The 23,432-nt window shown below is 35.1% G+C and overlaps 1 protein-coding gene across 5 annotated transcripts in view; it reads right to left on the reverse strand.

The window, feature by feature from the left end:
- The window catches only part of TMEM135 (transmembrane protein 135), a 449,569-nt gene that overhangs the window by 158,502 nt on the left and 267,635 nt on the right, over positions 1-23,432 (reverse strand). The window lies entirely within an intron of this gene.

The following is a 23,432-nucleotide window of genomic DNA, read 5'->3' on the forward strand; positions in this document are numbered from 1 at the left end:
TCTTGAAGTGAAGTGCTGTCAAGAAGAAGGCTAAAAGGCTACCTCTAAATAAGAACATGGGTAGGCTGTAACAATATTTAACCAAACTTGTCTTTTCCATCTAGATGTTCTGTGAAACCTAAACTTTTAAGAGAAAAACCTCAAACAGCTGGAACCTAGCTGAGAATCACAAAATTAATCACTTCTCACTGAAATTCACTCTCAAAACCTCTAATCAGGTTTCCACGAGCAACAAAACAAAGAACGTCAATAACACTAGTAAACTGAGTTTACTAATTGCACAGCAAGAGAAAAAATACAACAGCAAAGAGGAGACAGAATAGAATTGTTAAATCCATAATCATCCATCCAGTATTTTTGACGCTTAAGGTCAGAATTTCATTCCTAACACTCTTGAAATAAAGATGTAAAGGGTTTTCTCATTCTAATTCAAATCCTAGGTCATTTACTGGAAAATGAAATCACCTAAAGTGTGATAGTTGACAGTGTGTATAATGAACAAGTCATATAAATATTTGTATTCAGACCATCTTTAAAAAAGAGTAGGTATACTAACCTCCTCTGGAAATAAACAAGACTTTACTCAGCTATCCTGCATTCCAAAGCACACTGTCTTGTAGGGAAATAAGAATATGGATCATGACATTTAGTTTCATATATAGGTTTTTTAAATGTATATCATGCATACTTTCTAATTTCATGAAAACTTTTTACATGCTACCAAAAGCCATCATGAAATCCAAGCTGTGAATAAAACAACAAATAAACTTAAGTAACTATTTGAAGCTTAATATTATCTTCAGTGGGGGGGAAAAAAACTTCCAATGAAATGTTTTTCCTCCAAAATACTTTTGCTTTTCTTTTTCTGTATAATAAAACCTGCACAACTCCATGTGGAATCAAATACAGCACATCATCCACTCTTTAAAAGGGGGTGGACAAGAGTACTTCTCTCCTGAGAGAGAATTAGGAAGGAACTTTCCTCTGATCATTTAGGACTTTCTCAGTTCAATAATCAATCTTTTCCTACATACCTAAATAAATGAACTAAGTAAGAATTTTTCATCCACTCCCTTCCCATGTAGGAACAAGAAGCTCAATTTAAAAATACTGCTTTTGGGGCACATGGGTGGCTCAGTCGGTTGAGCGTCCGACTTCGGCTCAGGTCATGATCTCACAGTTCGTGGGTTCGGGCCCCATGTCGGGCCCTGTGCTGACAACTCGGTACCTGGAGCCTGCTTTGGATTCTGTGTCTCCCTCTCTCTCTGCCCCTTCCCTGCTTGTGCTCTCTCTCTCTGTCTCTGTCTCTCTAAAATAAATAATCATTTAAAAATAAATAAATAAAAAATTCATTTAAAAAGTACTGCTTTTTATTAACCTGTTAACACATTTTATGTGAACGTCTAATCCAACTTCCCTTGTCACTGTGTGGAAGACTTTTACTCCAAAGGAAAACTACAGTAATTATGACTTATACCCTCTCCAATTTGCTGTTTGTGCTACTCTCAACTATATGCCATGAGTGCACCCAAATCCCCATTCTATGGTTTCTCAATCCTTCTCTTCACCTGTGTCTGTTATTTAAATTTTCAGTTCGAAATGTGCTGATAAAATCAGTAAAAGACCAGTATGAAAAGATGTGGATACCAAGGATGGTATCTAGCAGACTGCTGGATACTTAGCTAATACCCATTCTCCCTAAGAAACAAATCCATTGTCTAGTTAGGCAAGCTGCTATCCAGAATAAAGGATCGCAATTCCCAGCTTGTATGGCCACATGACTTAATTCTAAATAATGAAATGACAGCAAAAGTGTTGTGTGGGATTTGTTTAAAGAAAGTGAATTTTTTCAGAAGCGCCCTCTCCCTCCGTCCCGAGGCAGTGGGTCAGGACATAATGACTAGGGAGTTGACATATGCACGACTGCCTACCTCAGGTCTTCTTTTATGTAAGAAATAAATTTCTCTCACCTTTAAGCCACTGTATTTTGGGTTTTTCAATATTAAACACTGAAACCTAAGTAATCCATAGGGACTAAAAAAATAGGAAAGAGAATGTAAAAGAAAAGTTTTATTTTTTTATGGGCCATATTCTTCCTGATATCACAGTTTAACATAATGTTTAAGATCATAGACTCTAGATTCAGACAGCTGGGTCCAGGTTTTGGCTCTGCCACTTATCAACAGGTTGATTAACCCTCTGTACCTCAGTTTACCCATCTATAAAGTGGGATGATGACAATAATGGTACCTACCCCCGCGGGATTGTTTTGAGTATTAATTGATGCATGTAAAATACTTAACCAATACTTAGCACAATATAAGTGTTACATGTATGTTAGCTAACATGATTACAGCCTTCATTATAAATTTGTATTTCAATAGTAAACAGATTTGAGGAAAATGTTCAACACAAGGAAATTTTCTCAAACATATACAGAGTCCAACACTGGAAGATGGGTGCAGCCAAATATATCTGTCTAATAAGAAAAAATTTATTCTACTAGGAAACTTTAAAAAATATTTCCAAGAAACTGCAATGACCTCATTCAATAAGAAAACAATTTTTTATTTAGAAAAATAAAACAATTTTTATCACTTAGCAGGTTAAATAAATCATTAAACAGAAAACAACTTTTATACTATCTTGATAATTTATAGCATGATCATATGATTATTAACTCAAAGGGCATAAAACTTGGAGGCATGTTCTTGAAACAGCATGAGACATTGAGGAAAACTTAATTCCAACATGTGTATAGTCAGTTCATCACATTCACAAATAGAAGTCTACAGTCCTTAGCCTGTAAATGTTTCATTTGACTTACAAATTTTGCACTGATTTCGCCCATAGTTTCTCTTACCCATCCTAGTACTACTGACCTCATCTCATTAATCTTGAGATGATTAAAGTCTACCTGTAGTATGTATACTCCATTCCAAACACTAATACACATGAACCAAAAGAGATATGGACATAGTATCAGTGTTTAAAATCATCTTTTACAACTCAATATATCACCTTTTACTGGGTACATGTTACTTTGTGTGCCATCCTATAATCTTAACTCCATCTTGAAAAGGTTTTGTGTGTGAATGTATGCTTTTTTTTTTCTCTTTGTCTCCAGTGAAAACTAGCTGTTCCTTAAAGACATCTATGCCCTGTAGCCACCTCAAACAAAAGCTATTTGTTTACTAATTACATTCTTCCTTGCTATTTCTAGCTTTATGCCATTTATCTCTAATTCTTTAGTAAAGATCCTGATCATTGGAGGTTCACACCATTCAGTCATACCACACCCTTTGCCTCCTCATCACCATTGTATCTACTAATCTCTTGTCATTCTCCTTTATTCATCAAAGGCTTTGGAATTTAACTCACAGTCTTTCTCTCAATTCCAAATCCTTCCATTATTCTGGGTGACTTCCATATATTCACATGTGTGATCCATGTAGTACTCTGGACTTCTCAATCCCAGAGAGTAACTCCACTTCATTTCAGCCATCTATTTCCACGGTTATTACAATAAGCTTGTCATCCTAACGGCTCTTGAATCATTTATTTAAGCACTTTCTCCATTACTTCTAATTCTCTTGATGAACTACTCACACCATGAAGGTCCTGTGGTCTCTTAAGAGACTTCTAATTCATTAGCTTCATATTTCTTTCCATCTATGAGTGCTTTCTTTCTTCATTATCCTCCTAATCCAGTTTAAATTCCATGATCCTAGAAAACATTCTATTACTCTAAACTCTTTTCCCATTTAGTCCATGCATTGCCTCCATTAGCAAAATTGCAATCATTGTGAAACTAACTACTTTCTCCATAACTATAATGAAGCTAGTGTGTGCTACTAAGGAAAACTGCACAGCAAAATATAATCACAATGCTCAAATGAATCCTGAACATGGACCAGCAATCCTATTCTTTTCCTATGATTTTTACAAAACAAATATTCCAAATCCTCTTAATTCTGTTCAGGCCTTTGATGCACTATCCTTAGTTTCATAAAACACCCTACCTTCTACCTTCTACTTTACTGACAAACACAGAGGTTAACAGACATGACTTTTCAACGAAAAGTTGAGGGTATTCATGCCGACAGCTTCTGCTTTGTACCATTTTGTCTTTCTTCCCTCCTACTACATTAGATAGTAGTTAAAGCTATGAACATGGGATAATTCTCATTATCAATATCATTCTCATTATCAATATCAATGGGATATTCTCATTACAATGAGAATATAGAGAGCTTAGAATCAGTCTCTGAAGAATTCTAAGATTTGATGGCTGAGTAGAGGAGAATGCAGCTTCAAATCAAGGTATGAATTTTACACTAAAAGCAAGTCAGCTACATTTTGGGTTTGTGTATTAATTCACACATTTCAGCTATATTTTGTGTATGGGTATGTATATATGCATTCATACACACATATACACATATTTATACAAGAAACTGGTTTTGAAGGCATATATGACTCTAGTGTTTTCCAACAATATTAAACATTAGTCCTTTGACAGATGAAATTTGGAAATGTTATTATTACTGAGTTCCAAAGAAATCTTTTCCCCTGTGGAAATGAAATAATCTTGGCAGAATTTTACGAGCCAAGGGTGGTGGGGAGAAACATGAAATTATTACCCTTTGTAGACATAAAACTTTCTAGTTGAAACAAAGATAGCTCTTGCTCATCAAGAGCATATGTAGATTTAAGATCCTTAACTATAAACAGTAGGCTTCAGTCTTGGGTGGTCTGTGTTATGTCCAATAATATATAAATTGGCTTATTCTCAAAATAAATATTTCCCTTTTTCATAACTCTGAGCCATAGAAAAGATTCAATCTTTGTTTAAAAAAGAAAGGTTTTCACTAAGGTCTTTTAGCTATAAGTCTACATATTCAATAGATAGTTCAGGATACTATACTTCATTTAATACCTGTAAAAAGATCTTAAATGATATTCTCAGTATCTCAAGGAACACTCAGTAAACTGGGAGATGCTTAGTGAGAAGTGAATCCTCTGCATAGAATGATCACTGATATTTTTTTGCATAGTGTTTAATAATGAGCTATACGGGGCGCCTGGGTGGCGCAGTCGGTTAAGCGTCCGACTTCAGCCAGGTCACGATCTCGCGGTCCGTGAGTTCGAGCCCCGCGTCAGGCTCTGGGCTGATGGCTCAGAGCCTGGAGCGTGTTTCCGATTCTGTGTCTCCCTCTCTCTCTGCCCCTCCCCCGTTCATGCTCTGTCTCTCTTTGTCCCAAAAAAAATAAATAAACGTTGAAAGAAAAAAAAAAAATAATGAGCTATGATCCAGGGGATGAAATGAAGAACAAAATATCCTGTATTTCTGCTTTTATCTCAGAGATAACTTATTACTATACTATACTATTTGGTATAACCCACAAGCCACCTAAAAACTATTTTTCGTGTACATGTCTTTCATTTTCTTTAAATTCTATATTAAATGATAGCTGATTAGTTTAAATGTGTCTTTAAGAGAATAAGTGAATATTTTATAAATGATGCATACAAATTATTTTCAAGGTTTCAGATCCTTATTGAAATTTGGTCTAAAGATAAGGAAAATTAGCATAAAGTGAAACAGAATTTCTTTCTTTTTTTCATTCTTTAAAAAAAAAAAAAGAGGGAGTAATATACTCCATTTATGTACAATATGGCAAAATGGCTCCATGAAACCATCCAAAGAATTGTTTTTCTCTTTCAGGATGAAAAGAATCCAGTATTCTTCATGCATGATAGGAACTTGGTCTGACTCAGGATTTGTTTCCATACCTGCCTAATGACTTGGCCAGAATATATTCTAAAGTCATAACAGAGACATATCATCAGTGTGTAAAGATTCCAAAATCATCATGACCAGATGTGTAGGACTAAAAATCTTGGCTTCTGGCTGGATTTCTCACAGTTGGTCTATAAAATGAGCATTAAATATTATTTGTTCTAGCTCTAAATTTCCTCCTTCTAAAAGAGCTGATCTAAGTGTGAAACACTTTCTCTATGAAAAGTTAATGAACATTATGAGGAAATGTTTTAGCTGAAACTGGCTATTTTCCAGATGGTACATATGGACTCAGATGTTCACTCAACTCTTACATAATCCGATTCTCAGAACTACAGTTGTGGAACACTAACTGTACTTTTTCCCCCTATATTAATATGACACTTTTTATTTTATTATTTAAACGTTAAAAAATTTGACCTTCAATTCTTAATACTGCAGTTTTTCCAATAACTGAAATTTGTGACAGACACCAAAACCACCTTTTAACTGAAAAAAATCTTTATTTTATTGGGATAAAACAGGTAGAAAAAAGCTACACGTTTTTGATACGGAGGAAGGTAAGATTTAACTTGAGTCTGAATCTAAGCATTATGCTAATATTACTAGGTACATTAAACTAAGTCTAAATAAATAGAAACCTAATAATGTTAGGGGGTGGGGAATGGACATTTGAAGTAAAAACTATACATTTTTAAAAAAGAGAATGAATAATAAAGAATACACGCCATCTTTACATTATTCTAGTTAAAAAATGAAAACAGTTTCTTTTCTTCCCTATTATAAGACTTTATTAACAGGAGCCATAAGCATGCAATACAAGAAACCTTTCATGTATTTATAGAAAACTTCACTTTAGAATTATAATTTAAACATTAGTAATTGCTTTATAAAAGAAATATTTCATCAACCCTTGGGTGTGTCCATTCTGGAAGAGTGTATGTTTTCTATAATAAATTTCTTCAAGGATGACCCTCTTTCATATTTGTCTCACTCATAATCCTTACTCTGATTATTATTATACAAAATTCTGGGGTATAATATACCATTAAAACAATGACTTGATAAATTAGAATTTTATTATAATATTTCAAATAGATCAAAATTCTGGATAATATACTGTCATTTTATATGCTAATCAAAAGTAGCATTAGTTATTCAAAAACTAAACATTCTTAATGAAATTCAACTCTTACAAGGCATGAAATAATAATGAAGAATATTATAACATTACTCAAACATAAAGCAAGATTATTTCTAAAACTAAACTAGAATTTGTTTTTAATTTTTTTTTTATTGTTTATTTATTTTTGAGAGAGAGGGGCAGAGAGAGAGAGAGAGAGAGAGAAGGATACACAGAATCAGAAGCAGGATCCAGGCTCTGAGCTATCAGCACAGAGCCCGATGCAGGCCTCAAACCCAAGAACCATGAGATCATGATCTGAGCCGAAGTCGGACGCCCATCCAACTGAGCCACCCAGGTGCCCCTAGAATTTGTTTTTAAACTGTTTTTAACATTGGCATTTGCCACCAAAGATGCTTCAGCTACGTATCACTAAATCTATTAATTTTGTCAGTTCTTTAGAATCCAAATATATACAAAACTTCCTGACATAGATTAGGATAAATTTGCAATTGTGGGATGTTTTTAACTTCTGCCTAAGTTTCAGCTGAATATTGCCTCTCTTCTCACATGGCAACAACATTCAGAAAGCCCTAAACAGGGAAACAAGATTTTTTCAAATGCAAGACAATAAACAAAACAGGACTTGAGATGAGAAATTTGCTTCATCAACAACCTTTTATTGTCAGATGAGCACAAAGCAAACAGCATTTTGATGATTTAATTTAACAGAAAATTTCAGGACTAATACCTATTCATATAGGAAAGTCAAGAATTAATATCTCTCTATTAAATATGGAGAGTTTGCATGTATAAATATGAGCATGAGAATTATGTTATGGGATATTTAAAGAAGAAATTCAGTGTAACCTACTATTTATTGAGGGACTACACTACAGACAGAAATGAGGACCTATTTTGATAGGGTACTTGGTAGGCTTCTAGAATTTAAAAGAGTTCATGCCCTTCACGAAACTGTCTAGTGAGTTCTATGTAATATTACAGAAAATAAAGGGATTTTATAAAGGATACAACTCACAAGAAAATAAACAGTATTACTCCTTTCCACAATCATGTATAAAAAGACGGTCTTAAGGTATCAGCACCACCTTTTGCAACAAATGTAGTTAACAAGAGGGTAGAAGGACTCCAATATTTTTAGCACCTTCTCAATTATAGTCACAGAGCTAAACATTTAATATGTTATGCCATATACATTAGCTTCTATTTTTACATCATCAGAAGGTATTACCCTGCCCATTTTATGAGTACGAAAACAAAACGAAAAGAAATTAAAGAACTTGCCAAACATTAAGAAGCTAAAGCAAATGCTACGCATTTTCACCCAACCCCCAAATCAGGCAAAGCAGATGCTCAGCGAGGCAATCATAACAGCAATCTACGTGGCAACAATGAGCCAAGCATTGTAAAATACTATTCATCTATAGTTCCTAACCTTCTTTTATCTTGCTTTCAGGACCTGTGGTGTTCAGTGGTGTTAAACAACTACTCTCACTGTTATCAGACCTGGGGTACTCCACATTAAATGAAACCCAGAGGTTTTACAGCCAAACAATGTACCCCAGCCCCATGTTACTCCATAAGCATACTCATTAAGAATGTAACTTCTAGATTCCAACATGCCATTTAAGCAACACATTCTTATAAAACATATTATCTGTTTTCAAAGGCCAGGGTGCTCAAGATTAATTTTGAGTTAAAGAACAATCATAAGTAATTTGTGTTTTCTAAAGGTCAAATCTTCACTCAGACCAAGTGAAGACTTTGCTTCATTCAGATAAAAATTGCAAACAATTTCTGAGTAGTTCTGTATCACTCAGGACATGGTTTTAGAGCAGTAAGGAACTATGCCCCAATCTCAAAGGCAAAATACAGTAAGTTTATTTCTAGCTCACACTGCAAGGTCAGCAGAAGAGCTCTCTCTGTTCACTGCAGTCACTCAGGAACCAGGCTGGTGGGTGATCCATCTGGACACATATTTCCTGAATCAGAGAAACAGGAATAGGAGACACGGCAACTGACACACGAGCTCTTAAATCTTCTGCCTGGAAGGGACATACATACATCACATTCATTCACATCCCTTTGGCCCAAGACTGTCTGCAAGTGTCGGTAGAGCACACTCCTACCGAGTAACACAACGTACGTGGACAAATCAAGATATTTAGTGAATAACACTAATAACTACTACAAAACCTAACAAATATTTGTTAAATATTTCCTAAAATGAAATATCTTCCTTAAAAGAAGTGGCCCAATCCCTACAAATTTACTGAGTACTTACTATGTATCAGGCATGGAACAATGCCTTACCAGCATTGTCCCTAATCCTCAATACAATCAGCGTAGGAGAAATTATTGGTATTTTATGAATGAATAAATAGACTCCAAGAGAGTAAGTAGGGGCGCCTGGGTGGCGCAGTCGGTTAAGCGTCCGACTTCAGCCAGGTCACGATCTCGCGGTCCGTGAGTTCGAGCCCCGCGTCAGGCTCTGGGCTGATGGCTCAGAGCCTGGAGCCTGTTTCCGATTCTGTGTCTCCCTCTCTCTCTGCCCCTCCCCCGTTCATGCTCTGTCTCTCTCTGTCCCAAAAATAAAATAAACGTTGAAAAAAGAGAGTAAGTAAATTGCTCAAGGTTGCACAACCAGTGAATGGTAAAAGTGGAATCTGAATCCAGATTAATCTAATTCTAAAGCCTGTGCTCATTCCACTACAAAACCGCTAACAAAAAAGGAGGGAGAGAGGGAGTTTAATACTACATTTTCCCTCACTCCAAATTCAAACTAAAACGTCAGGAAAGATTATCTAAAATCACTGATAGAAATATAAATAGTAAAAAAGAGAAACCTAATCCCCAAAACTTCATTTCCAAGATGTTATTTAAAGGGGCAATGGGGAATCAGAAGTCACCTGGAATACAAATACACTAACTAAAACAAATAAATATGTCTGGAAGAAAAATCATCAAAGAAAAAAGTCTTCTTCTATCTGGTATTAGTGAAAAGCAGTAAGTCATATTCCCTTTATAAGCGCTCAATTAACTTGTGAATTGTATTGTCTACATCTCTAAATCCTGACAATTAAACACCTAGCTTATAATCTCTGTATCAAAGAAATAGAAAGAACAAAAGACTTTAATATTCTGAAAACTAAAAACTTTTCATAGTTTTGGCCTGCTAGGGCAAGCTATCAAAAAAAATATATACATATCAAAATTAACTTGTAAAGATTTTTTAAAAGAAAGAACAAAAAGCAAACTGCAATAGGTATGCAAGATAGCAAAATAAATCCGGGATGAATGACAATAATTGTTAGATAATCTTTTCCAATGAAATGAAAGAAAAAGGCATTACCACATAGGTGGCAACCAAAGCCAATCTGTCCTCACAAGAGAATCCAACGTGTTTGGTGTTCAAAAATACAGTACTTGTTGTAACACCGTTTAAAGTCTATTACAAATAAAATAAAAACCCAATATAAACATCCCAAATCTGTAGACAAAACTCCTGTTCCAAATGCTCTCCTTTCATGAAATGTACTAAGCCTACAGAGTCAGACTAAATCAAGCCTGAACAGAACTTCTAAATTGTCAATAGGATATTAGTTCTTTTTTTATATTTGCAAAAGTACAAAAGGCCAAAGAGATGGACATATTTAACACAAGTTCCTCTAAACACAAATCAGAACGTTTCACTTAAAAGCCTGAAGTAATACAACATGTCAAATATTTATGTATTTTTTGCATTTGAACATTGACTATCATATTCCCCCAAAATCCTTCATGTTACAAGGCTGATGCTTGGAATTTTTTTCTTTCTACTTGCTGAGACTATAATTTATTTGAAGAATATATTTCATGCATAAGAAAGTTTAGATAAATACACCATATTTCATATACACTTAAAAATAACACTACATTGTTGTTAAACACTACTAGAAAAGGAGACAGAGAGAGAAACCATGTGTGTGTGTTTGTGTGTGTGCACTGACTCAAAAGACTTGTGACAGATAAGGAAAAACATTTAAAACATGAATAATTGGAGGACTTCTTTGTCATCTATCTGGATTTGAATTCCAACTCTACATTTGATCAGACTGCCTAATTTTTTATGCTTCAGTTTCCTCATCTCTGAAACAGCTACAAATAATATTTCTGAAAGCTCTTTCAAGGAAAATAATGCACATAAAATGTTAACACAGTGCCTGGCACACAGTAAGAGCTCAATAAACATTAGCTGCTGCAGCTACCACTGCATCTATTATCTTTTTTAAAGGACAGATCAAATTTTCATAAGATATCTTCTTCTTTTTTTGAAATCCTATGGTGTTCAAAAGTCTATATTCTCAGTTGGCACCTGGCATATCAACCATTTATATTTTACTAGTATGTATCTGCAATAATCACTCATTTCCTCATGCTGCCCATATATGCTGAAATCACAGAAATCTTTGGACTCTAACAAGTGAATGGCCATATTAAGTGACGCCCTAAGAATGGACTTTATAATCATGGATTTGGGTAAGGTAACAATTGCAGTAATAAGAGTTAACATGTTATCAATGAATTACTACCTACCAGGTAATGTACTAACAACTCTTTCAATCCTAGCAATAATCCTAGGCCTTATCATTAGCCCCATTCTTTTCTTGTTTTAATTTTGTTTTTAATGTTTATTTATTTTTGAGAGCAAGAGAGACAGAATGCAAGCAGCGGAGGGGCAGAGAGAGAGGGGGAGACACAGAATCTGAAACAGGCTCCAGGCTGAGCTGTCAGCATAGAGCCTGATGCGGGACTTGAACTCAGGAATGGTGAGATCATGACCTGAGCTGAAGTCAGATGCTTAACCAACTGAGCCACCCAGGGGCCCGTCATTAGCCCCATTCTAACAAACCAAAGAACTGATGCAAAAGAAACATAATTTGTCCAACATCACACAGTAAGTGGTATTCAAATCCAAGCAGTAGACTCCAATTCCTGGGCACCAGACCCAATTGAAACCAGACCTTTATAAAAGGCCTTATAAATAAAAACACCTGAAAGAGTATAGACTTTACTCTGAGGTCAAAAATTACATTGAATGCTTTAAACTGGAGTCACAGGATCATAATACTCTGGTTATAGTTCGGAAATGAACTGGACAGGTGAGACAAGAGAAGTTTGGAGACCTATAAGGTAGTTATGGAATCACGGCAAAGAAGGTCTTGAATAAGGAGTAGAGCAGCAGTAGGGGGCATGGAGAGAGTCTCAAGGATTCGACATATATTAAGGAGGTAAAATAGACAATTCTTGGTGACTAAATATATTGGACTAACTGAAAGGGAGAAGCTTAGGATGGTGGCCAAATTTCTAACTGGTAAGTGGCATTTCCATTCACTGAAATGAACAGCTAAAGAAAAACAGAGTTTGGGGGAGAAGAGGTTAGGGGAGGGGTTGAGACAGAGACAATAAATTCAACTTGGGGGACACTTATTTGAGGAGCAGTGAGACAACGAAGCAAGCAGTTCAGGAGAGATCTGAGACACAGATATGGATTAGGGGGTCATCAGTATATAGATGGTAACTGAACCCAGAGAAATCTGTAAAATTATCCACAGGATGTATGAAGAGTAAGAAAAGCTGAGGTCCTGGAAAAGAATACCGAACATAAGAACACTTAGGGGATGGTACAAGTAAGGAGAAGAATGAAGAGGAATGACGAGACAAGAGAGGAAAAGTGTGACTTCAGGGAAACTAAGGAGAGATTTTAAGGGATGAGACATGGGAAATAATGTCATAACCAGCTGAGAGACCCAATAAGAACATAAAAGTGTCCATCAGATTTAGTTATGGGCTGTCTTTGATTATCTCAGTGAGGTCAACCTCAGGCATAATACATGGAAATCAGATTACAGTGGCACGAAAGAAAAGCTAACAGCAAGTGTGGGCAAAGGATTTGAGAAATTTGGCTATAAAAGGAAGAAAGAAATAAGGTAGTGACTGGAAGAAACAATGGGGCAAAAAAGGGTTCTTTTCCTCATCTCGTTCCTCCCTTTCTTTTTAACATGTAAACATTGTTCTAAGCATCTAATACTATCAACTCTATCTGCATTACTGCCCTCATCACCAACCTCTTGTGTTTAACTTCTACTAATCTTTCAAAGCTTAGATAAGAGGCTATTTGTTAGTGAAACATTCACTATGTTCACTAATTAAAACCAATCACAGTACCCTTCCTGTTTGTTGCACTTTGTTCATGCCACTGCTACGACACTGCACATGTCGTATTAAAGTAATTTATGTACAAATATCTTAGCCCATTTGAGCTATTTTAACAAAATGCCATAGACTGTGTAGCTCATAAATAATAGAAATGTACTGCTTACAGTTCTAGAGTCCAAGATCAAGGCACCTGCAAATTCGGTGCATGGTGAGGACTTGTTTCCTGGCTCATGGATGACACTTTCTTGCAGTGTCTTCACATGGCAAAAGGAACAAAGTATCTCTCTTGGGCCTCTTTTGTAAGGACACTTTTCCCATTCATAAGGGTTCTACCTGCATAGCCTAATCACCTCCCAAAGGCCCCTCCTTCTAAACCATCACCTTGAGGGTTAGAATTTTAATCTATGAATTTGAAGGGAGAATGTGAATCTTTTTAACTACCAAAGCACTGCAGAGAAATACTCAAATGTTTCCTGAATGAACAAAACTCAACCATCAATTATATATGTTGTTATTATTACAGAAATAGGGGGAAAAGAGAGAGAGAGAAAGAGCGAGAGCGAGAGAGAGAGAGAGAGAGAGAGAGTTGTAGAACAGATCTGAGAACACACCACCAATCCAAATTTCCACCACCAGGCCCATAATGATAAGGTGAGCTGGAGGCATTGTGAACTTAAGAAAAAAAAGCATTTACTTCTCATCTCCTATTTTCTACAGAGACAATGTAGTGTAGCACAGAGCTTCCCAAGGATGTGCCTGCCACAAAAGACTGAAGAGGATGACTAGGTACTAAATCCTTCTTTACTTTGACTTGACTTGGTGGGGGGATAAGGGGAGACCTCTATAGTATCCATAACCTACAGGTCAGTTGCCTCCAGTTGTAAGCAGCCTTAGCCACTTTCCCCACCATGTGGGGAAAACATGTGTAAAAACACACATGTTTTCTATGTACAACATGATGTGGAAGAGACTGGGAAGTTCTGGTGTAGTCAGATAGAGTGAGAATTAAGGAGAATAAGCTCTGAGATTAGAGAGACCCAAATGCAAATCCAATCCCTTGTTTATCTCTAGTTACAAATCCTTGGCAAGTTACTTAACCTCTCAAAGCCTCAGTCTTCTCACATGTAAAACAGAGAAAATATCAGTACCTACTTTACTGTGTAGTAGTAGTAAGGATTAACCCAATACTATTTATAAAACACTTAGCACAATGCCTGGCACATAATAAACATTCAACAAATATTAGCTAGCTATAATAATTTCATTTTTCATCAAAGCCTCAACATCCACAGCCCTCTCCAACTGCAAAAGAGGGACACACTGGCTCTGAAGCTCTGGGAGACACTGACTACTATGGTGGGTTTTTTGAATCATGTGAACTTCATATGCTATTTACATAGTAATACATGACTCCTTCAAGTTGATAAAACTTCAATATCTGTTCCTCAGATTCATGCTATTTGTCTCTTTCATTGGTGTGATATTAATTCTTACCATAAGAATTTAAAACTTCTTCTACTTATGTTGCATACCCAGAAATCAGACTTTCTGCACTATTTCCTATAGAAAAGTGTTTCAAGTATGGGTGAATATGTGCTTAGGGTACATTAGTCACACTCCAAATAAAATTAGGCACTGGAATAAGGCATACTGTGCCCCAAGTGTGGCCTATATAGTGACTCCCACCTTGTACATGACCACTTATATGGTAGATATAACTGGCAGGGGAAAAAAAAGGGGGGGGGGGGGAAATGATGCTTTAAGAGATATGTTGAATTTAAACAAAAAATTCAACAGCCAAGAGAGGTAACCTGTTAGACTTGCAGGGTTAGAAACAGGGCACGAGGTCAAGATCTGGAGCAGATCTAGATGTCATTCACCCATAAAAAGTTAAACCCAGAGGAATTATGATTTGGAAATAATACTTTTATTTATTTGTTTAAGTTTATTATTTATTTTGAGAGGGAGAGCACAAGGTGGGGGAGGGACAGAAAGAGAGGCAGAGAGAAAATCCTAATCTCCATGCTTAGCGTGGAGCCCAACATGGGGCTTGTTCTCACGACTGAGAGATCATGACCTGAGCTGGTATCAAGAGTCAGATGCTCAACCAACTGAGCCACCCAGGCACCCCTCGGAAAGAATACTTTTAGACATGACAGAACATTATACAAGGTGGATGTTTAATTCAGTTATGGGACAAGAGGAAACAATATTTGACTCTAAAAGAGAGATGAAAGCTGAACAGAATTAGAACTAAATTCAGTAAGCTAAAAAAGGAGAGTTGTGAGATGTGTTAGACACACAATAAAATTCTAGTCAATCTCTTTTATGACAACAGCTGTTAGTAACATTCCAGTTTCTGCTCTATGTCAAAGTTTCATATTTCAGTTGTAGTTTATTATTACTATAGTCAACTTGATCTGAAAACCAAGAATGTAAAACCTGTATTCTACAACATAGTTTCAGACTCATCTTATGAAATTTCAAGTAGTACAAGAGCTTTAAAAAATAGCAATTGTTTTATAAACTTCTGTGGAAATCTAGTCATTTATTTTTTAGCACAATAAACTTTAATAGTAGCAATAAAATAATGTCCTCAAAGGGAATAAACACAGAATAAAGTTTAATATGTTTCTGATGTCCTATATTAATATATTAAAATATCTTACATTTATAAGATTAAATTTAAATGACAATTGACTATATGCACTGGCCTTAAGGCTGGAACTACATTGTGGAAATTAAAACAACTGAAATCTTTAACATGCAAAAACTGCTGTTCAAATAAATGTTTAATGCATATTTATTTACATTTCATAAAAACAATCAATACATGATAAAATTTTAGTGATGATTATAAATATATGCTAATGTATAGTTTCTTCCTCTTAAGCAATTAATAATAATGCATAAGGAAAGGGTAAAACAAATTTAATTCCATTCTAAAATGCTATTCATTGACATATTTGGCACATTTAAAATGACCTAATGGATATTTAATGGTAAGTTCATAAAGCAATTCCAGTTATTTCCTTGACAATATATATGAAAGCAAAAACAAAACAAAACAAAACCACAAACCACAAAACAAAAAACAAAAATATTAAAAAAGAAACAGGATGGTGAAGAAGAAGACAGGTAGGAAGAGAGGGAAAGAGAGACACTGAGACACAGAGACAGAGAGCACAGCAATATGACTACAAAGGAACTTTTCGCCTTTCTGGTTTAAAATCTAGTCATAGGCAAGGAATTCCAAAGATTTCACTTTTTTAAAAAAAATTTTAATGTTTATTTATTTTTGAGAGAAAGAGACAGAGCATGAGTGGGAGAGGCACAGAAAGAGAGGGAGACACAGAATTAGAAGCAGGCTCCAGGCTCTGAGCTGTCAATCAGTATAGAGGCCGATGCCGGGCTCGAACTCACAAGCAATGAGATCATGACCTGAGCTGAAGCTGGACGCTTAACCGACTAAGCCACTCAGGCGCCCCTCCAAAGATTTCTAATGGCAATAATCAGAAATATTATTTCAAATATAAATACGAATAATTTCATGAGACACTATTTCTATTATAGTTAAAACTATTTCAAACACAAAATCCAAAATATGTCTGAAGAAAATTTTGACCAAACATCTATCTTCCTTAATTTCTAGGTCTGTTTAATTTCATCTTTCCTCTCAAAAAGACTTTCCATTATATTGTACATTTAAGACTAGAAAAAGAGCTGAATCTTTTGCCAAGTTCCTCACATAAATTTCTAAATATTCAACTGTTTTGGAATAATTTACGGTATTTAATGCAAATTATTCAAAATTCTACTTCTACCTCTGCCCTAACTGCTAACTGAGCTAAGACAAGTCACAAAAATCCTCAGAGATTCCATTTCTCACCAGGCAAGGGATAATGCTATATTATATAATCTCTAATTTGCTCCCTACTCTAAAAATGTATGATCCTCTGAAACATTAAGTATTGGTATTATTCACTTTAAAGGAAAATACTTTTGTTTACGGAATTGTGCAACATATTAAACGACCTTAAAATAATATAGCCCATGAATTTCTGAACCTCAGTAATTTTTAGGCTAGAATAAATAAGCATCAAGATCTATTTCAAATACATAAACTGATTCCTAGAATAAAAGTATTACCGAAGTCTGGTTCTACTAGGATAAATAATAAGCTCCCTCCCTGCCAAAAAAGGAAGGAAAAAAAAAAAAACAAAAAAAGGTAAGAGCCAATTTTGAGGGCTTTAAAAGGCATAGAAGAAATCTTCAAAGAATGGAAAAGAAGCCAGTGATGGTGATACTGCAGAGATAAAAGGTGTAGAGTCAGAAGTTGGTAAATATGTTTTAAATGTGCTCCTTACTATAAAAATTACCTAATCTCCATTTAGGAGACTACATTTAATAAGACAAATTTATTTTAGCTTCTCTCTTTTCTCTCTGTATAACATTCTAATGGTCACATTGATTGCTCAGAGATAAAAACACCACTCTCAAATTTGACCACATACACATCTGTCCATACTAGTTGAGTTATATGTCTGTCAACAATCAGTTGTGTTTGTCCCCAAATGTGTTAATGTCATTTATATTCACTAATGTAATTATGGAACTGACCTATATATTACATACACCAAAAAGGACTGAATTTTTTTTTTTCCATGGAAACAGAGTTGAATGTTTTGGAACAACAATACCTTACAAGTATGGTTTATACAATGAAAACACCTCAGAACCCCAGCTAGAGAACTCATACTCAAAGAAAATGCCTTGATAAATGAGCGGGTATTTGTGTGTGCTAATACAATACACACACACAAATATTTCGGAGACGGAGTTAGTGAAAACAAATCTCATACCACTGCCATGAGGACAGCTTTCCTTGCATAACTTTTGTCCCCTCAGCTTGGGCATCAGAATGAACACACATGAGGAACAAAACTGCCCTAATTGACCCAGAGACCTGCAGTGTGACACAGAGCTGGCCTGGCCAACTTGTTTCTTACGTGGCTATGCTAGATACATAATTTGCAGCTAAAACTGGGATAATAAATTAAAGTAAAATACATATTAAATGCTAAAAGAAGTTGATGTTGAGAAGAATGTAAGAGAGAGAAAAGGAAGCCTAATAATCTCTAAGCATGTAAAGTGAGTATATGAATAGCTGTTTTCTGTCTCAACTAAGAGGACTTAGTTTTCCTCTTGTTACAGATGTTTAGGATATTTGGGGGCAATGTCCTGATTCTGTATGTTGTCAACTATTACAATACATTGCCAAGAGTGGCAATGAGATTAAAGTCTCTGGATTTTTATTTTATTTTATTTTAATCTTATAATTTATTTCTTGAGGTGACTTACAGATTTGCTGCTCAGAATGCGATCACAGGGCCAGCAACACTGGTATCACCTGGGAGCTTGCTGGAAATGCAGGAGCTAAGATGCCATTCCAGACCAACTGCATTTTAATAAATCATCATCTGCATTTTAAGAAAATCCTCAAGTGATCTGTAGGCACATTAAAGTTTGAGAATTCCCTAATAGCTTTTACGTAAGATATCTGAATTTGCAACAGTTCAATTTACACCTCTTGAACATGAGTAACTGTATATTTTGGAATCAATAAAAAGGAATACCTCATTTAACAACAAAACCTTTCTTTATCATCCTTATTAGAACTATTTTATTTCTGCTTTTCTAAAAAATAATTTAAATGAGCTCTAATTCACTAGGCCTATATTCTTTTAAGGTGAAAGCCCTATCAGTTCAACTCATTCATTCACACAGTTCTTCCTATCATTAGAATGTAATAGAAAATTATAAGAGATATGAGCTAAAATCCAAAAGAAAGAGTCAATAACTTTAGTAAAGTGACCAAAAACTTTGATGATCATAAAAGTCTTAGGACTCACGTAATTTCAACAAGGTTGACTTGCTATAATAAAAACCTCAACATGTTTCATACCAGAAGTTGCTGGTGATTTTAAAAGGCAAGAGGAGTTTCACCTTTCATTAAGAGTCCCTGAAGATATCTTAAAATGACACCCTGCCAGAAGGGTTTGTCCAAAATATTAGAATCAGGAATTATCCAGTTGCAAGAGCATCTTTTTAACACTCAAGCAAGAAACAGAAGTTAAAATGGCAATTGTGCTTCTATTATCAGAGCTTGAGGTTTCTTTGATAGAAGAAATTAAATCTGATAAGCTCAACTGCTTTCTATTATCTGATTCTGAATATCACTCTTGTTCTGACTGTGCCTAAAGCGCTCAAATCCTAAGAATTACATACTCCATTTTTTTTAACAATCACTTCAGAAAGCAATCCAAGGTAGCTTGGATTCAGAGGTCCTGGGCTGCCACAACCAACTTCTTCTCTGAGGCCTGAGAACCCAAAGTTACCTTCTCCTCCTCTTTTTATTTTGCATTTTAGGATGACAGGAACATGATAAACAGCCAGCACTCAATCACCATCCAGTACAAAGAGGCTTTGTGATTGACAACAGAATATAAAAAAGGGAGGAGACCCACTTTTTTCTTCCTCTAGGGAAGACTATGGCTGAAATTTTAGAACTTAAAAGCTTCTCCCATTTCGACCAGCTCACCTTGCAGGTAAACACCTTCCTGGTTCAGTGACTCAGTCACACGTTAGAGACAGAATCTGTGCTGAAAACTGATAATGGTGGAAAAATACTCTTTTAACTGTGAATTTCAGCTCAGGGCAGCTGTAGGTAATGTACTTCCTCTCCCAGTAAGCCCTGTCATTAAACCTGTGCAGCACGAAAAATAAGCATTCATAAGTGAATATTTTATTTGAAGTTTTAAGGATAGAGATTAGAATAAATCCAAATACTCCTCATTTTTGCTGTGACTTTTTAGAAAATGTCTAGAATAGACCATGAAAGAAAAATAATTAATATTCTATATGATATAAATATTAATATAATTTCCTTCTATGCCTCTCTATTCAAGTCAATAATTTTCTATGGCAAGGACAGTGATTTTGAAACATCTCTCCCCCAAATAAACAGAAACTACAGCAAAATTCTTCAAAATATAATCAATGTCAATATATGTATAATCAAATGTAGCCTATGAAATATATATTCAAAATATAATCAGGTTATTAACTAATAATTTAAATTCCAAAGACTGTAAATTTAATTTTCATTCAAACTACATTGGAATGTATTAGCAATGAACTTCCTAGGTATTTAAAGAACATCCTCATGATTGGTCTTTAGATGGCAATCCATGGCTTTTCATTTTGAGACAAATGTATCAGACTTATATTTGAGAACATATTCATTAAAAGCCTGTTTCAGGGGCGCCTGGGTGGCTCAGTCGGTTAAGCGTCCGACTTCAGTTCAGGTCTTGATCTCGTGGTCTGTGAGTTCAGGCCCCACATAGGGCTCTGTGCTTACAGTTCAGAGCCTGGAGCCTGCTTCAGATTCTGTATCTCCTTCTCTCTCTGCTACTCCCCTGCTCATGCTCTATCTCTGTCTCTCAAAAATAAATAAACGTTACAAAGATTTTTAAATAAATAAATAAATAAAAGCCTGTTTCATAAAAATAAGTTTATTTCATCCTTCATCTTATTTTCTTGAATTAATAAGTACTTTTGATGTTGTGCCATATCTGCATCTATTTCTGAAATTAGTCTTCATTGGAAGGCCTATAAAACTTTTAAGTAAAAAAGTTAACACCTTAACTCAGTAAAAAGTAAAGTAAAAAAGTTAACATCCTAACTCAGAAATATAAAAAAAAACCAAAACAAAACAAATTTCAGCACAATGTTATGTTAACAATCTATATACACTTGTGACTTCTACTGTCGCTTCCTCTCTCGTTTCCCCTGTAACTCCAAAGTGTAGTGTCTCACAACTAAGAGTATGCATATTCTAAACTGCAGTTCTGACAACCCTGGAAAGAGAGCTGACAAGCCTAGCAGTGCATGTACATATTCTTCATTCTGTCAATCTCCAAGGGAACGCTCCTTCAAATACACCTGAGAAAAAGGTAAGTCTCCCAATGTGCTCTTTCAGTGCATGTCTACGTATCCACAAAACCAAGCAACATCCCTGAGATGCAGCACCAGGGATATTTAATGTTGATAACACAAGAAACACCATGCCACTGTGCAACAAAGATCTGTTTCTAGATCAGATTTTTTAATAACTGCTATGATTTATGTAATATACAACTCCCTATTTGAAGTATACCATTCAGTGGTTTTTATAGTCACAGATTTGTATAGCCATCATCATAATTACCTTCAGAACATTTTCATCACCATTAAAAAAAACACTCATTTGTAGTCTTTCCTCATTCCCTTCAAGCCCCCTTGTCATAGGCAACACAAATATACTTTCTATCTCTATGGATTTGCCTGTTCTGGACATATCACCTAAGTGGATTCATACCATATGTGACCGTTATAGCTCAGATTTAAATAATAAAAATAGCAAACATTTATTGAGTGTGTACAATAATTCTTAATTCTTACTTAATAATTAAGTAATTCTTAATAATTACTTAATTCTTACAGTAATCCCATGAGGTAAGTACTATTATTATTCCCACTTCAGGATGAGAAACCTAAGGCACAGAGTGGCTAAGTAACTTAGCCGCGATCTGAAAACAAGTTAGATGAAGTAAGGATTTGAACATATGCAGCCTGGCTTCACAGTGTACCCTCTATAACAATGCTACTACACTATGGTGTCCTTTAATTACCTCTAAGAAAACTCATGCAGTAGAAAATAATAGAAACATACAGTCAGGCTTGAAAAAAATCATAGTGAATTATAGCATTCCTCGTAACTGATAAAATATGCAGTTAACTTTGCTGATGCAAAGTCTAAGAACTTTCTGTGATTAATAATAATTCTCCTTAAACAAGAAAGAGCACACAAAGGATTCCCAGAACTTGATGGAATGATTATTTCAGTCCTGTTCACATTATTAAGAGTTATCACCAGTTTTCTTGGTGAAGAATCGAAGCCTGGTATCAGAATCCTTTCTCCCACTTCTAATAATTGGTTACATATGCCTGTGCGAGTGGGTGTGAGTACAGGTGGTGTAATTAAAGAGAAGACTTTCTGCTTAGGCTAATCACAGAAAGATCTTAGTCTTTTCTAATGCAGATATGCCAAGAAAAGGCATTTCATCATACAACCTACATGATATGATCTCATTTGAGAAACCAGAGGAAGAACATGAAAATACGTATATGGAAGGAGAGGGGAAACAAGTGAAGGAGGGAGGAAGAAAAGGAGGAAGGAAAGAAGGGAAAGAGGAAGACAAGAGAAGGAAGGCAGGTAGCCAGGAAAGAACGATGTGGCAAATGGCCAGTAAGGATATACATAAGGTGGTAATCTTTCTCCAAAAGATTTTGTTTAGTGGTATTTTCCTACAATGAGGAAAAAAACAAAGAAAAAAAATATATATATTACCAAAAAAAATCAATATAATCTTAATTTGAGGCTATTTGCCCTCTAATGTGTTCTACAAAATTCTGGTTATTTTTCTAATTCACAAGGCATCTGATCTCATTGCAGAGTAAGGTTTATCATTCTCCTAAGCTCACCATAATTCCCAAATTTAAAAATCTCTCTAGGTATTATATCATAACCCAACCAAATAAAGCCAAAAGGTAATTCTTAAAAGAATCTGCAAGTATTTCTTCATCATCTTTTCACACCTAAATAGCTTCAAGCTTCTATATTTATCACTTATAAATTATATTCAATTCCAAATAACTTTAATCTCATATTTTCAAAAACACGATATTTATATGTCAAGCCCAAAGGGGATGGAGTAAGTTACAATTATGACTATGGTGTGTATAGCTGTGTAAGTTTGTATAGCTGGAATCCCTGGTTTCAGCTAATACAATAAATCGTCTAATAATATTTAGCCATAACGTGGTATTTGGGTTAAAAATGAATAATAAATTCAATTCAAAGAATTTTATAATTTCATACTTCCTTTTAAAGACCCCTATTAATGATAGGCATTAAGGAGGGCACTTGTTGAGATGAGCACTGGGTATTACACGTAAGTGATATATCACTAAATTCTACTCGTGAAATCATTATTACTCTATATGTTAACTAAATTGGATTTAAATTTTTCAAAATTTAAAAATATATCGAAAACCCCTATTAAAAGACTTTCCTTTAAGAGAAAGAAAGCTTACATGGAGATATTAGCTAGCCTCCACCTTGGGGTAGCAAGCAGGTCTGCAGGACAATTTTTTTAATAGACACCTGAAATATTAATGCACTAA

This window comes from Prionailurus viverrinus, chromosome D1, assembly GCF_022837055.1.
Source record: "Prionailurus viverrinus isolate Anna chromosome D1, UM_Priviv_1.0, whole genome shotgun sequence".
NCBI lineage: Eukaryota > Metazoa > Chordata > Mammalia > Carnivora > Felidae > Prionailurus > Prionailurus viverrinus.